The sequence below is a fragment of the Lactuca sativa genome, chromosome 2 (genome assembly GCF_002870075.4).
Source record: "Lactuca sativa cultivar Salinas chromosome 2, Lsat_Salinas_v11, whole genome shotgun sequence".
Taxonomy (NCBI): domain Eukaryota; kingdom Viridiplantae; phylum Streptophyta; class Magnoliopsida; order Asterales; family Asteraceae; genus Lactuca; species Lactuca sativa.
Window position 1 is genome coordinate 138,459,125 of NC_056624.2, and position 14,940 is coordinate 138,474,064.

Consider the following 14,940-nt stretch of genomic DNA (forward strand, 5'->3'; position numbering starts at 1 on the left):
CCAAGCCTTAGGATAGCATTAAGGGCACAATAACACTACCTAGTAGGGTTTACGGCCTAAGGACCCTTTCCTTAGGTGTGTATGGCCGTAAACTCTTATGGGGAGTTGTTTTGATTGTTGTTTAAGGTCTTAAACACTTCTAGGAAGGATCAAGGTTGGCATCCAAGGCATACGAAGGAACTAAGGTCCAATTTACCACCTTGAAAGGGGTTTACCGCCCAAGATTATCCTTGGCCGTAAACTCCTTTGTTCTATGGTTTCTTGAAGAATTTCAAGTGTTATTAAGATCATACTAAGCATACAAGAAGCTAGGGCATGTGCACTTACAAGATATGAGCTTGATTGTGTGTTTAAGGTCCAAGAACACTAGTGTGTGTTCATGGTGTTTTGAAGATCTAATGAAAATCAACAATTGAACGGATGAAATGATGTATAATGACTAGGAGATAGGTTATAACAACAAATCAAGTCAAGCAATACTTACATTTTTGGACGATCGTGTGAAGAACGGTATGCTACTTGAGAGAGAATGGCTTTGGTTCTTGAGTTTGGAAGTTAGGAAATGAAAGAATGGAGACTAAAATCATGCTTAAGGCATGAGTTTGCGGCCCTAAGAGAGTTCACGGCCCAAACTCTCTTTGTTTGGCTGTTAACACCAATTCAAGGTGTTGATTGTTCCATTACATTCCCGATTAACTAGAAATCACTTCCTTTTATCCGTCTGATTTGTGAATAATTAATTAAAATACTCAAAAGGACTTTAAATTGGCTAAAAATTAGTAGAAAAGTATTTAACTTTTAATTGAAGTGTTGGATTATAGAGTTCGTACGAATGAAAATTTCGGGTTGTCACATCATCCCCCCGTTAGAAAGAATTTCGTCCCGAAATTAGACTTTAAGCAAACATGTAGTTAGAAATAACTAATAAAAAAGATGAGGATATTTCAGTTTCATCTAATCATCTCGTTCCCAAGTGAATTCAGGTCCTCGCTTGGCGTTCCAACGAACTTTCACTATCGGGATACGACTTTGTTTCGTTTGCTTGACCTCTCGGTGCATGATCTCTACTGGTTCTTCCACGAAGTTGAGGCTCTCGTTGATCTGGATCTCGTCGAGTGGGATAACAAGAGTCTCATCGGACAGACACTTTTTCAAGTTCAAGACGTGGAAGGTAGAATGCACGTTGGTGAGTTCGCGCGGTAGATTGAGCTTGTAAGCTACAGGTCCGATTCGGGCAAGGATCTCGAAAGGCCCTATGTATCTTGGATTTAACTTCCCATGCTTTCCAAAGCGTATCAATCCTTTCCAGGGTGAGACTTTCAAAAAAACGCGGTCTCCCACCTGGAATTCCAACGTTTTCCTTCGCTTGTCAGCGTAGCTTTTCTGTCGGTCTCTAGAGGCTTTCAATTGTTCATGAATCTGAAAGATCTTCTCTGTCGTTTCCCGAATGATCTCTAGACCCGTGAGAGTGCTTTTAGGAACTCGTCCTTTAGCTAACTGAGTATCACCCACCTCAGCCCAGCACAGAGGGGATTTGCACTTTCAGCCATACAGGGCTTCGAAAGGAGCTGCCTTTATGCTCGTGTGATAACTGTTGTTGTAGGAAAATTCGACAAGGGGTAAATGAGTATCCCAAGCTTTACCAAAGTCAATCACACATGCTTGCAACATATCTTATAAGGTTTGGATAGTTCTCTCACTTTGTCCGTCGGTCTGTGGATGGTAGGCTGTACTCATGTTCAGCTTAGTTCCTAGGGAACTTTGTAACGACTACCAGAACCTCGAAGTGAATCTATTATCTCTGTTCGAGATAATGGATATGAGAACACCGTGCTGTCGTACAATCTCCCTAATGTAGGTTCTCGTAATGTTCTCCATTTTGTCGGTTTCTTTGATGGGCAGGAAGTGTGCAGGCTTGGTCAATCTGTCGACGATGACCCCTATGGTATCAAGTCCACCCGTTGTCTTGGGCAACTTGGTTATGAAGTCCATAGTGATCCGCTCCCACTTCCATTCCCATATCTCCAGTTGTTGCAGAAGACTGGAGGGTTTCTGGTATTCGACCTTTACTTTGGCGCAAGTAAGGCATTTACTTACGAAGGTAGCAATATCTGCTTTCATGTTAGGCCACCAGTACAAATTTTTAAGATCCAGATACATCTTATCTGAACCTGGGTGGACGGAATAATTAGTGTTGTGTGCCTCGGTCATGACCAAGTCTCTGAAACCACCGTGTTTCGATGTCCAGATCCGATCCATGAAGTATAAGGCTCCGCCACCCTTGACTTCTAAATTCTTATCCATCCCTCTCAGGGATTCACCTGCCACATTTTCAGGTTTCAAAGCGTCGAGCTGAGCCTCCTTAATTTTCATGGACAAGTGTGAATGGATAGTTAGAGTCAAAGATTTGACTCTACGACCAGAGTATTCTTTCCGACTTAGGGCGTCGGCTACTACATTGGCTTTACCCGGATGATAAAGAATTTCGCATTCGTAATCACTGAGTAGATCGACCCACCGTCGTTGTCTCATGTTGAGCTCCTTCTGGTCGAAAATATGTTGTAGACTTTTGTGGTCTGTAAAGATCGTGCTTTTTGTACCATACAGGTAGTGTCTCTAGGTCTTCAGGGCAAACACAACTGCTCCTAGTTCAAGATCGTGGGTGGTGTAGTTAACCTCATGTGTCTTCAACTATCTCGAGGCATAGGCTATAACCTTACCTCGTTGCATCAGAACACATCCGATTCCTTGATTTGACGCATCGTAATAGACAACGAAGTCTTCTATCCCTTCGGGGGGGGGATAGTATTGGTGCGGTGCACAAGGCTCGCTTGAGCGTTTGGAATGCTCTTTCCTGTTTTTCTTCCCAGTCAAAGGTCACGCCCTTCTGGGTCAATATCGTAAGAGGTTTCGCTATGCGGGAGAAGTTCTAAATGAACCTGCGATAGTAGCCAGTGAGACCTAGAAATTAGCGAATTTCTGTAGGTGTCTTCGGTGCTGACCAGTTCTCAATGGACTTGATTTTGGAAGGGTCCACGTGTATTCCCTCTTCGCTAACAATGGAGCCCAAGAATTCGACTCTTCGAATCCAAAAATCGCACTTAGAGAACTTCGCATAGAGCTTCTCCGATCATAATGTTTCTAAGACTCTGCGGAGATGTTGACTATGTTCCTCCTTACTTCGAGAGTAGATGAGTATTGTTGGGTTTTGAGCAATCTAACACTTCCTAAGTGTGCATGCAACCCTAATAAACCTTGGATCTATGTTTGTCTAAATACATGCAAAATAATAATTTTCCAAGGTTTATAACCTATCTAACATGGCATGGGGAACATTTCAACATAAAAAGTTAGAAGAGATTACATACCTTTTTGATGAGTTTGGTTCTTGAGGAGTTTGAGGGCCAAGCACCAATAGTGTGAATGCCTCAAATGGAATCACAAAACACCACAAACTCTTGGAAAACTTTGAGAGAGTATACACACTTTGTATTTTTCGGCCACACACAAGCACACACACACACTAGTTCACTAGTTTCATTTCATGCACCATAAGCATGCTTATATAGTGTACATGGTTAGGGTTTCCAAGGATCCATGGGTTAAAAGCTCCATCGATCATCCATGGACTTCCATCAAAGCCTAGCCCATTAACAAATGAGTGTTAGCCCACACCATATAAAACCAATAGCCCATAATCTAATTAGTCTTCCTTTTAATCTCTAAATTAACTCATAATTAATTTAAGACTAATACTAATTAAATAACATAACTTCATATTAATATATTATAACTTATAATATATTAATAAACATATGTGTATAACTCTCATAAAATTATCCATAAATAGTTTGGATGAGATGTAACCCAAATGGACCATGTCGGTCGGGTCAAGTATATACCAAATAAGTTATGGACTTAGACACCTTATCCAACAGACTCCCACTTGGATAAGTCTAATAACTGTATTTGCCTATATAACTTCAGGAACCAACCAGCAATCGTAGCTCTCGAAAACTCCGTTGAACTATGAAGCGCCATTTTAAGAAAAGTGATCATATAATCCTCTGTTCTCATGATATCAGCCGGACAAACACATGGAACTATGTCTTGCTTATTGTCTGGCAGTTGTTTCTCGATTTCCGATTTGTTTGACTAAGAACTTCACTGAACACATCAGTTTAGTTCTGACCGGGCCCGGTACATGGGTCAACACAAAATCATCGAGGGGCCCAGATATCGCTTCTATTTCTAGAAGGAGCAGATAAACTTCGACTCATATGCTTGTTCTACTACTTGTTGAATTGTACACAAAGGCACGTTTTATAACATCAAGTTACTGATGCGTTTTCGTGCAATCAATGCACAACCAACTCATAGGTAACAACTCATATCTCTAGGTTTGAAGACTTATATGATATTATCGTCTCACGATCACTCGAGATAAATTCCATGAAGTGATACAAGTGAGCTTGGGTTTATACCAATACTCATAACTTATGAGTACTCATGAATGTTGCAACAACCATTGCCATGTATAAACACCTTTGGCCATCTACAAACCCAATTCATGACAATCTTGATTCATACCTACTTCCGACGTATGACCGATTGTGGAGGTTTGAATAAATTAATTATTCTGGAAGTCAAAACATGCAAAACTGAAACAATAGTAAATAATTGACAATGATAGTAACACTTTACTCATAAATAAATCAAAAATTTTATTCATCATCAAACGTCGATTACATTTTACAAGTTTCAGGAAAACTATCTAATCTGTAAAACTAATATCGTCCCTCAGCCCGATGCGCCTCGCATGCTGAAAATGCTTATCCCTCGTCAGTCCCTTCGTAAGGGGATCTGCAGGATTCTCATCCGACGATATCCTCCTTGCCACGAGGAGTCCTTCTTCAATCTTGTGTCTTATGAAGTGATATTTTCTGTCAATGTGTCGGGATCTGCCATGATCTCTTGGTTCCTTGGCTAAGGCAACCGCACTATTGTTGTCACAGAAAATCTCCATAGGTTCCTTAATAGCTGGTACAACTCCAAGGTCTCCGATGAAGTTCTTTAGCCATATCGCCTCCTTTGCTGCTTTACTCGCTGCTATATACTCTGATTCACAAGTAGAATCAGCCACCGTCTCCTGCTTGGAACTCTTCCAAGAAATTGCCCCTCCATTTAAGGTAAAGATCCAGCCCGACTGAGAGCGGAAGTTATCCCTATCAGTCTGAAACCCAGCATCACTATACCCTCATACTCTCAAGTCATCACTCCCACCAAGAGTCAGGATCCAATCCTTAGTCCTCCACAGATACTTGAGAATGTTCTTTACCACGGTCCAATGAGCCTTGCCAGGGTTCCCCTGATACCTACTGACCATGCTCAAAGCAAATGCCACATCAGGGCGGGTACAAGTCATAGCATACATGATCGAGCCAACAGCGGAAGCATACGGTAATTGGCTCATATCAGCTATCTCTGCCTCTGTACTCGGACTCTGAGTCTTACTTATTTTGGCATTGCTTTGGATCGGTAAATCTCCTTTCTTGGAATTCTGCATGTTGAACCTTTTCAACACCTTATCCAAGTAGTTACTCTGACTAAGTCCAATTAGTCTTTTACCCCTTTCTCTTAATATCCTTATCCCTAGGATATAGGCAGCCTCCCCTAGGTCCTTCATAGCAAAGCACTTCCCAAGCCAGGACTTAACCTCCTGCAAGGTTGGGATGTCATTTCCTATAAGTAGTATGTCATCCACATACAGTACCAAGAAGCTAACTATACTCCCACTAGCTCTGACATACACGCAAGACTCATCTTCACTTCTCGAGAAACCAAACTCTTTGACCTTCTCATCAAAACAAAGATTCCAGCTACGAGATGCTTGTTTTAATCCATAAATGGATTTCTCAAGCTTGCATACTCTATTAGGGTATTCTGCACTGACAAAACCCTCTGGCTGATTCATGTACACATCCTCAGCCAACTTTCCATTAAGGAAAGCGGTTTTGACATCCATTTGCCATATTTCATAATCATGAAATGCTGCAATGGCTAGCATAACCCTAATAGACTTAATCTTTGCTACCGGCGAGAAGGTTTCATCATAATCAATACCCTGAGTCTGAGTAAAACCCTTCGCAACCAGTCGAGCCTTATAGGTATGCACTTTTCCTTCCATGTCGGTCTTCTTCTTGAAGATCCATTTGCACCCAACTATTTTACGGCCTGGTACATTGTCAACCAAGTTCCAAACTTGATTGTCATACATGGACTGTATCTTGCTGTCCATAGCCTCCTTCCATTTAGCAGACTCCGGGCCTGCCATGGCTTCCTTAACACTGCTAGGTTCATCCAAATTTACCAGTGTACTATCGCTGATAAACGTATCACCTTCTGTAGTAATATGAAAGCCATAATAAAACGAAGGTGTGTTCCTAACCCGTGTGGAACGCCTCAGAGGTATAGACATGTCAGCTTGCTCAACAGGAGTTTCCTCCTCAGGTTGACTGCTAGTGTCTGAGGTTCCTTCACCAATTTCTTCTTGAATTTCTTCAAGATCAATTTGCCTCCCACTGTCTCCTTGGCTTATAAATTCTCTCTCACGAAAGACCCCTCTTCTTGCTACAAAGACCACATTCTCACTGGGTCTGTAGAAGAGGTAACCGAAGGATTTCTGTGGGTAGCCGATGAAAATACACCTTTCACTTCGGGGTTCGAGCTTATCATGAGTCTCACGCCTCACGAAAGCCTCGCAGCCCCAAATCTTGATGTGGTTCAAATTGGGAACCTTCCCAGTCCACATCTCATGAGGTGTTTTGGTAACCTTCTTTGTAGGGACTAGATTAAGGATATGGGCGGCAGTCTCTAAGGCATACCCCCAAAAAGAGATTGGTAGTGAAACTCGACTCATCATAGAGCGAACCATGTCCAACAAGGTTCGATTACGCCTCTCGGCTACACCATTCAGCTGTGGTGTCCTGGGAGGAGTCAATTATGAGACAATCCCACACTCCTTAAGATAGTCAAGGAACTCGGTACTAAGATACTCACCACCTCGATCGGATCGAAGCATCTTAATGTTCCTGCCCAATTGATTTTCTACTTCCTGTTTGAATTCCTTAAACCTTTCAAAGGTTTGTGACTTATGTTTGATTAAGTAGACATACCCATATCTACTAAAATCATCAATAAAAGTCACATAATACCGATTAGCATCCCTTGTGGTGGTTTTGAAAGGCCCACATACATCAGTATGTATTAGGTCCAACAAACCCTCACCCCTTTCACAAGTTCCAGTGAAGGGTGATTTTGTCATCTTTCCAAGCAGACAAGATTCACAACTATCATCCGATTTAAGGTCGAATGACTCCAAGACTCCACTCTTTTGGAGTTAGCCTATGCGTTTCTTGTTTACATGTCCAAGACGACAATGCCACAATGATGCTTTATTTAGGCTAGTAGAAGAATCAATATACAACACATTATTTCCTAAGTTGTCTACAATCGACACAGTTTCATACACACCATCAGAAGGTAACGCTTTAAAATAAAACACATTTTTAAAGAAAGCATTAATACCACCACATTCATTATCAAACGAAAAGGTAAAACCTTGTTTGTACAAAGCATGAAAAGAAATAATATTTCTCGCCATTTCAGACGACTACACACATTTATTCAAATCTAATTTTAACCCATTATTAAGCAACAAAGTATAAACTCCAATCTTGGAAACAGGCGAAGCCTTCCTATTCCCCATGATCAAGTTTATCTTCCCGTGCTCCACATCCTCACTTCTTCTTAGGCCCTGCATGGGTGGGTTTCACTTTCCCATCCTTTAGATCCTGCAAGTACTTAGGGCAGTTTCGCTTCTAGTGTGCCTTTTCATGGCAATAGAAACATTCAGCATCCTTGGGAATGGCAGAAGGAGTGACAGAACCGCTCTTGGTCTTCGATGAGGAGCCTTCAAGAGACTTTCCCTTGGTACCCTTCGAAGGGTGCTTCCTCTTTTTCCCTTTGCCTTGCCCGATAGCCAAAACAGGGGTAGATGTTGGAGTAGGAGTAGTAGAGGTAACAACTGCCTTGCCCTTAAGACCGGTTTCCGCGGTCTTCAAGAGTCCTTGAAGCTTGCTAAGGGTAACTTCCTCCTTGTTCATATGATATGTCATATGAAAATGATCATAACAAGAAGGTAAGGAGTGCAAAATGATGTCAATTGCCAACTCCTCAGGGATGTTCACATTCAGCTTCAGCAAACGGTCCACATACCTTTGCATCTTTTGCATGTGAGCCGTGACGGAATCACCGTCCTTCATGCGGGTAGTTATTATGGAGGAGATTATTTCATACTGCTCCTGATGAGCACTTTGATGGTACCTTTCCATCAGGTCTTGGTGCATCTCAAAAGGGTAGTAATCTTCATATGACTTTTGGAGCTCGGCTGTCATCGTGGCCATCATGATACATGCCACCTTAGTAGCATCTCTCTCATGTGTCCTGAATTCAGCGATCTCCTCAGGAGTAGCAGTAGACTCATCAAGCTCTTTTAACTCCTTATCGAGGACATATTCCTTGTCCTCATAACGAGTAACCATCCTGATGTTCCTAATCCAATCCATGAAGTTGGAACCATCAAAGATGACCCTCCCACAAAGATTCATGAGAGAGAAAGAACCAGTTGGGTTAGAGCCTGAAGCATTAGTGTTGGAAGACATCTGAAGGAAGAAAGCAAGTTTAGATTAGATATATAGAATCCTTAATAAGACACCAAATGTAATATTAAGGCTAGGACCCAATCAAAATATATTATACTTAGAAGAGGGATGCCGTAGTCTAAGTAATAATATATTTGAAAGGTAGGTGAATGACGATTCACCAGTTTCCACCATGAAAAACAAAATGAATTATTAGGTTTTAATTGGATTTGAAATTCCTAGATTCTTTTGAGATTCATTGAACTTTTCAATGGCATGTTTCAATCTCGATTGTGCCCTTCAAGTTTTGTGACTGGGATGCCGAGGATCACAAAACAAGGTGTGAATAACCATGCTAATTCACTTGGTACCCTTAATATTATCACCTAATCAATGTGCCGGTTAACCACACATGCTCCATTGATCTATGACAAACATTAAGTCACCCTTCGTGATCCTTACTAGTCCAAGTTAGTGTGCCGGTTAACCACACACGCTCCACCAACGACTTGGTAAGGTACAAAGTGTGAATTCCATGGACTAGCACCATGTTCACATTTTTCCTAAAATAACTAAGATTGGGAATTAAAAAGGTTTAGTTACTTTATAATAATCATTATACTTTTAATGAGGATTTAAAGTCATTGTCCTACCCGTTCGGCTAACGACCCTCCACCAGTCAAGAAAGCGGTGGATGAGAGTGGACACCCATTAAGTCGCCATTTTATAGGCAACAACCTTATACCCACCTTATAGACCGGTTTCGTGAATGAGACCTACTAACGGTAGAACGACTTATTCTTATACATATATATAATAATTAACCATTAATGTTATAAATAGTATAAGGGTTGAATTTTAACTATTAAAACTCTAAGGGTTGGAAGTAAAGTTTATTAAAGTGTGTGAAACTTTACAAATTCCAAAACTTGAGGACAAGTTTTGTAACTATCCAAAACTTTTCATTTCATAACTTATGAATTAAAGGTTCATAAAAATGAAAACTCTTCACTTTCATGTAACTTATGTGTTTAAATGTGTGTGTTAAAGAAAGTGACCTTTGGATATCCATAACTTGAGGAAAAATTATGGACTCCATTAAAACACATAAATGATCAAGAATTAATTCTAAAGAATTCAGCAAATAATTCCTATCATCTTCTAAATTCATAAGAACATGAACATGATCATCAAAATTTCAAGAATTATATGAACACATAAAATCATGGAATTTTGATATATGCTATTGTAAATGGATTAGAACAACCATTGCACCAACTAAAACAAGTTTTAAAACACCAAAACAGTTTAGGGCAATGTTTCTAGTCCATTTCCAGCAGCAAAAGTCGAAAATCTGTACTCTGTCGCTCCTACTCGTCGAGTGCATGAACCTACTCAGCGAGTAGATTGAAGATACACATGGACTCGGCGAGTCCCCCCATGGACTCGGCGAGTTCATCAGTCAGACAGCAAGTTTTTCGACTTTTTCAACTATTTTGCATCAAGTATCAAACAAGCAAGCCTAGGCTCTGATACCACTGTTGGGTTTTGAGCAATCTAACACTTCCTAAGTGTGCATGCAACCCTAATAAACCTTGGATCTATGTTTGTCTAAATACATGCAAAATAATAATTTTCCAAGGTTTATAACCTATCTAACATGGCATGGGGAACATTTGAACATAAAAAGTTAGAAGAGATTACATACCTTTTTGATGAGTTTGGTTCTTGAGGAGTCTGAGGGCCAAGCACCAATAGTGTGAATGCCTCAAATGGAATCACAAAACACCACAAACTCTTGGAAAACTTTGAGAGAGTATACACACTTTGTATTTTTCGGCCACACACAAGCACACACACACACACACACTAGTTCACTAGTTTCATTTCATGCACCATAAGCATGCTTATATAGTGTACATGGTTAGGGTGAAACCCTAATAACCCATGACCTTTCCTTTTCCAAGGATCCATGGGTTAAAAGCTCCATGGATCATCCATGGACTTCCATCAAAGCCTAGCCCATTAACAAATGAGTGTTAGCCCACACCATATAAAACCAATAGCCCATAATCTAATTAGTCTTCCTTTTAATCTCTAAATTAATTCATAATTAATTTAAGACTAATACTAATTAAATAACATAACTTCATATTAATATATTATAACTTATAATATATTAATAAACATATGTGTATAACTCTCATAAAATTATCCATAAATAGTTTGGATGAGATGCAACCCAAATGGACCATGTCGGTCGGGTCAAGTATATACCAAATAAGTTATGGACTTAGACACCTTATCCAACAAGTATGTCATCAATGAAGACGATGATGAACTGATCCAAGTAAGGATGACACACCCTATTTATCAGATCCATGAATATTACGGGCATGTTAGTTAATCCGAATGGCATCACTTCAAACTCGTAGTGTCCATAACGAGTTCGGAAGGTTGTCTTGGGAACATCCTCCTCTAGCTCTTGTAGTAGGTGATATCCGGATCGTAGATCTATCTTCGAGAATTAGTTGGCTCCTTGAAGTTGATCAAATAAATCGTCTATACGGGGCAAGGGATAACGATTTTTAATGGTAAGCTTGTTGAGTTCCCTGTAGTCGATGCACGTACGAAATGATCCATCTTTCTTCTTGATGAACAAGACCGATGATCCCCATGGTGAGAAGCTTGGACTAATGAATCCCTTCTTGAGAAGTTCGTTAAGCTGACTGGAAAGTTCTTGCATCTCTGCCGGTGCCAGACGGTAAGGAGATTTGGCTACGGGAGTAGCCCTTGGCACTAAGTCGATTCTGAACTCGACTTGGCGTTGTTGTGGTAATTCTGGGAGTTCTTCCGGAAATATGTCAGGAAAGTCACGTACCTCTGGGATGTTCTGAATGTCTTTTACTTCTTGACTCATATCGACGATGTGTGCGAGGATTGCATGATATTCCTTTCGTAAGCACTTCTGGGCTTGGATGCACGAAATGATGCGAAGGCTCATACTAGATTTTTCTCCATAGATAACTAAGGTTTCGTTGTTAGGGAGGTTAAGACGAACTGCTTTTTCAAAGCACATGATGTCGGCGCGAAGAAGACTCAACCAATTCATGCTGATAATAACATCAAAACATTTAATTGGGACCGGCATGAGGTCTATCTTGATAGTATGACCATCTAAAGTTAGAGTACAACCTACGTATATGCAATTAGTACTTTCCTTTTTCCTGTTTAGCATTTCTACCGTGAATGATTTATCTATGGCACATGGTTTTTGTTTAAGTAGGTGTGCAAATTTATGACTTACGAAACTTTTTTATGCTCCACTGTCGAAAAGTATGCAAGCGTATGAGTTATCGAGGAGAAACATACCAGTAACTATCGTAGGATCAGCTACGGCTTCCTCGTGGCCTATGGCCATAACTCTTCCTACTCTGCCAGCCATCCCCGCTTTAGGGTAGTTCCTCTTGTAGTGGCTCACCTCGCCACAACTGTAGCAAGCCTGGCCCACACCGGCGTTAGGAACTTGAGCGGTTGGCCTTGCTGGAATTTTGCAGAAACGGGCTGTAAGCCCCTTTCTGTTACAGTTAGAAAACTGCATTTCCTTGTAAGGTCCTTGGTGATGGAAGTTGCATTTTTTGCCCCTCGGAAGATTTCTAGCATAAGTTTTTGCTGGTAAGGGGTTTGCAGGGACAACAAGGGTTACCGTGGCAACATTGATTGCCACAAGTTGTTGCTTCTTTGAGGATTCTTGCGAAGCCCCACTTTTCCTCTTGCTCCACACCTTTTTCTTCTTGTTGTTGCTGTCCTTTTGTGGCCCGGGTGTAAGGATTGTTGGGTTCTGGTGTTTCCTGTGATCTATGAGAGATTGTGCCAGCTCATTGGCGCTGTCAAAAGTAACAGGCGTGGATGCTAACACACTCGACTGGATCTGGGGGGACAGTCCCCAGATGTATCTCTCTATTCTTTTGCTCTCCAGAGCAACCATATCAGGGCATAGAATTGCCAGATCACATAATCTATTCGTATAGGTTGATATGTCGGAACCAACCATTTCTAGACCCCAGAGTTCCTGCTCGAGTGTTTGAATTTCACCTCGAGGATAGTAATCCCTCATCAGCATGGCTTTCAAGTTTTCCCAGCTGATAGCATTTTCCACCATAATAGTCAGAGAATTAACATAGCCATTCCACCAAGTTAGCGCTCTTTCAGAAAAGGTACAAGTAGCAAACCTGAACTTGTTGCCCTCCGGGCAGGCGCAGATTTCAAAGACCGCTTCTGTATTTTCAATCCATTGCCTTAAGACCATAACCCCACCAGTTCCATTGAAGTTTCGGGGTTTAGCATTTGTAAAGTCCTTGTAGGTGCATTTCCTAGGATGGCCATGGCTCTCGCCGTGGTTGGAAGGATGTGCACCTGTTCCCGATCCACTAGGGACAAGAGTATTGATGGCTGACACGACAACTGCTATGGCTACTGTGAAGGCTGCCTGGAACATAGTAGCATCGAAAGGAGGAGGTGGTTGAGGTGGTGGAGGAGGTGGTGTTATTGGTGTTTCGTTATTAGGGTTACGCCTTGGATTTCTGCGAGGCGACATCTTTTAACTATACGTTTAAAAAGATGACAACATGGATAAGAATAAATGAATAATGAGAGTGACTCATGGACTAACTCTCTATAGTCCAACAACACAATGAATAGTATGCTTGAATGAAGATGATAACATTTGGATAATAATTTCCATATGATTAGATATCTGTCAATAAAACCGGAATTATAGATGTAACAAGTTTGGGAAAAATGGCCTAGAACTAGGCCTTACATCAACCAAGACAAGAAAATTTTGACAGACCTATGACTAGATCAAGACCTAATGGGTCTAAGATTTACAAGGATAGGAAATTAAACCAAAGTTTTTACATAAACTAGGTTATATCCAAAAGATGAGTCGATGAGATTCTTTCGGCGACGAGAACTGCTAGCATGAGTTCTTGATCCCGAAAGTAGGCGTTCTATGTCCCTCATACGCCTGTCAGCTCTCACCTACTGAGCTCGAAGTTCCCTAACTTCAGCTTGGGTTTCAGCAAGCTCTCTCTGCAGAGCTGCATTGCGGACCGGAGTCCTTTCATGAGCAGACTCTAGTTGGCGAATGTGGACTTTGTTAACGCCAGAGTTGCCGTCAATCTCCACGAATCGATTAATGGTTGATTGACCCAGTATTGTGTTCCGAGAAATCCTACAAACCATGATGGGTAGGACCCTGTTAGCAGAACCTCCCCCAGTGAGGTTGTAGAAGCTTCTGTCTCCATTGTAGGGGATAGGTTAACCCTGTTCCTGACTCCACCTATTCAAGTTTTGTGGCCCACAGAGGTGTGAGTCCTTGAAATGCGGGACGGGGGTTCAGGTTTGGGTTTTGGGCAGTTGGAGGTAGGTTGTTGACTTCAGGCTCCGAGTCAGAACTATCAAAAAATCGTTCAACATGGTGATCATCCAAAGGGATTGGGTGATCATCTTCTAGTTCTTCCTCTATCCATCCAGAGTTGCCTTGGTTTGGGAAGTACGGGTCGCCGTGAGGATAGAATCAAGCCATGTTATCTACGCGAGAAAAGGGATATAAGAAATAACTAAATAGACGAACTAACTAAGATAATTATAAGATGATCTTTATCAGTTGCTTCAGTACTTGTTTAGTGCATACCAGTTATATGTAGTTAGGATAGGATAGACCTTCGAATAAATGACCCTAACCCTAAGCCCCCAACCCAACGAGGACAGGACATAAGGCAAATATTTCACACATTCTAAGTCTATGGCATCCTAGTATATATAACTTTAGTGTACCCACTAAACGACTATTGACATACTAATAAAAATCTATTTAGTTCTCAGATAAGTAATTACAGTTAGACCAAATACCCCTATGGTATTTCTGTGTGGTTGTGTTAGTAAGTTTTTAGACTTGTTGCCACATCACAACCATTCTTGGGCATATGCTAATCACTCCTCGGACCAGCATAGTTGATCAGACTATGCCATTCCCAAGACTGAACATACATCCCCAAGCTTACTTGTGATATTCAGTAATTGTAATACTTTTGTTCTTGTCATTGTGACACTGATTTTAGTATGAATGCAGGCATGTATACTTACTTAAATATTTTATTATTTAAAAGTGTAAACTCTTAGTCAGAGTGTTTTAATCCCAATGTATTTATAGTTAATATATATTTTATGGGTT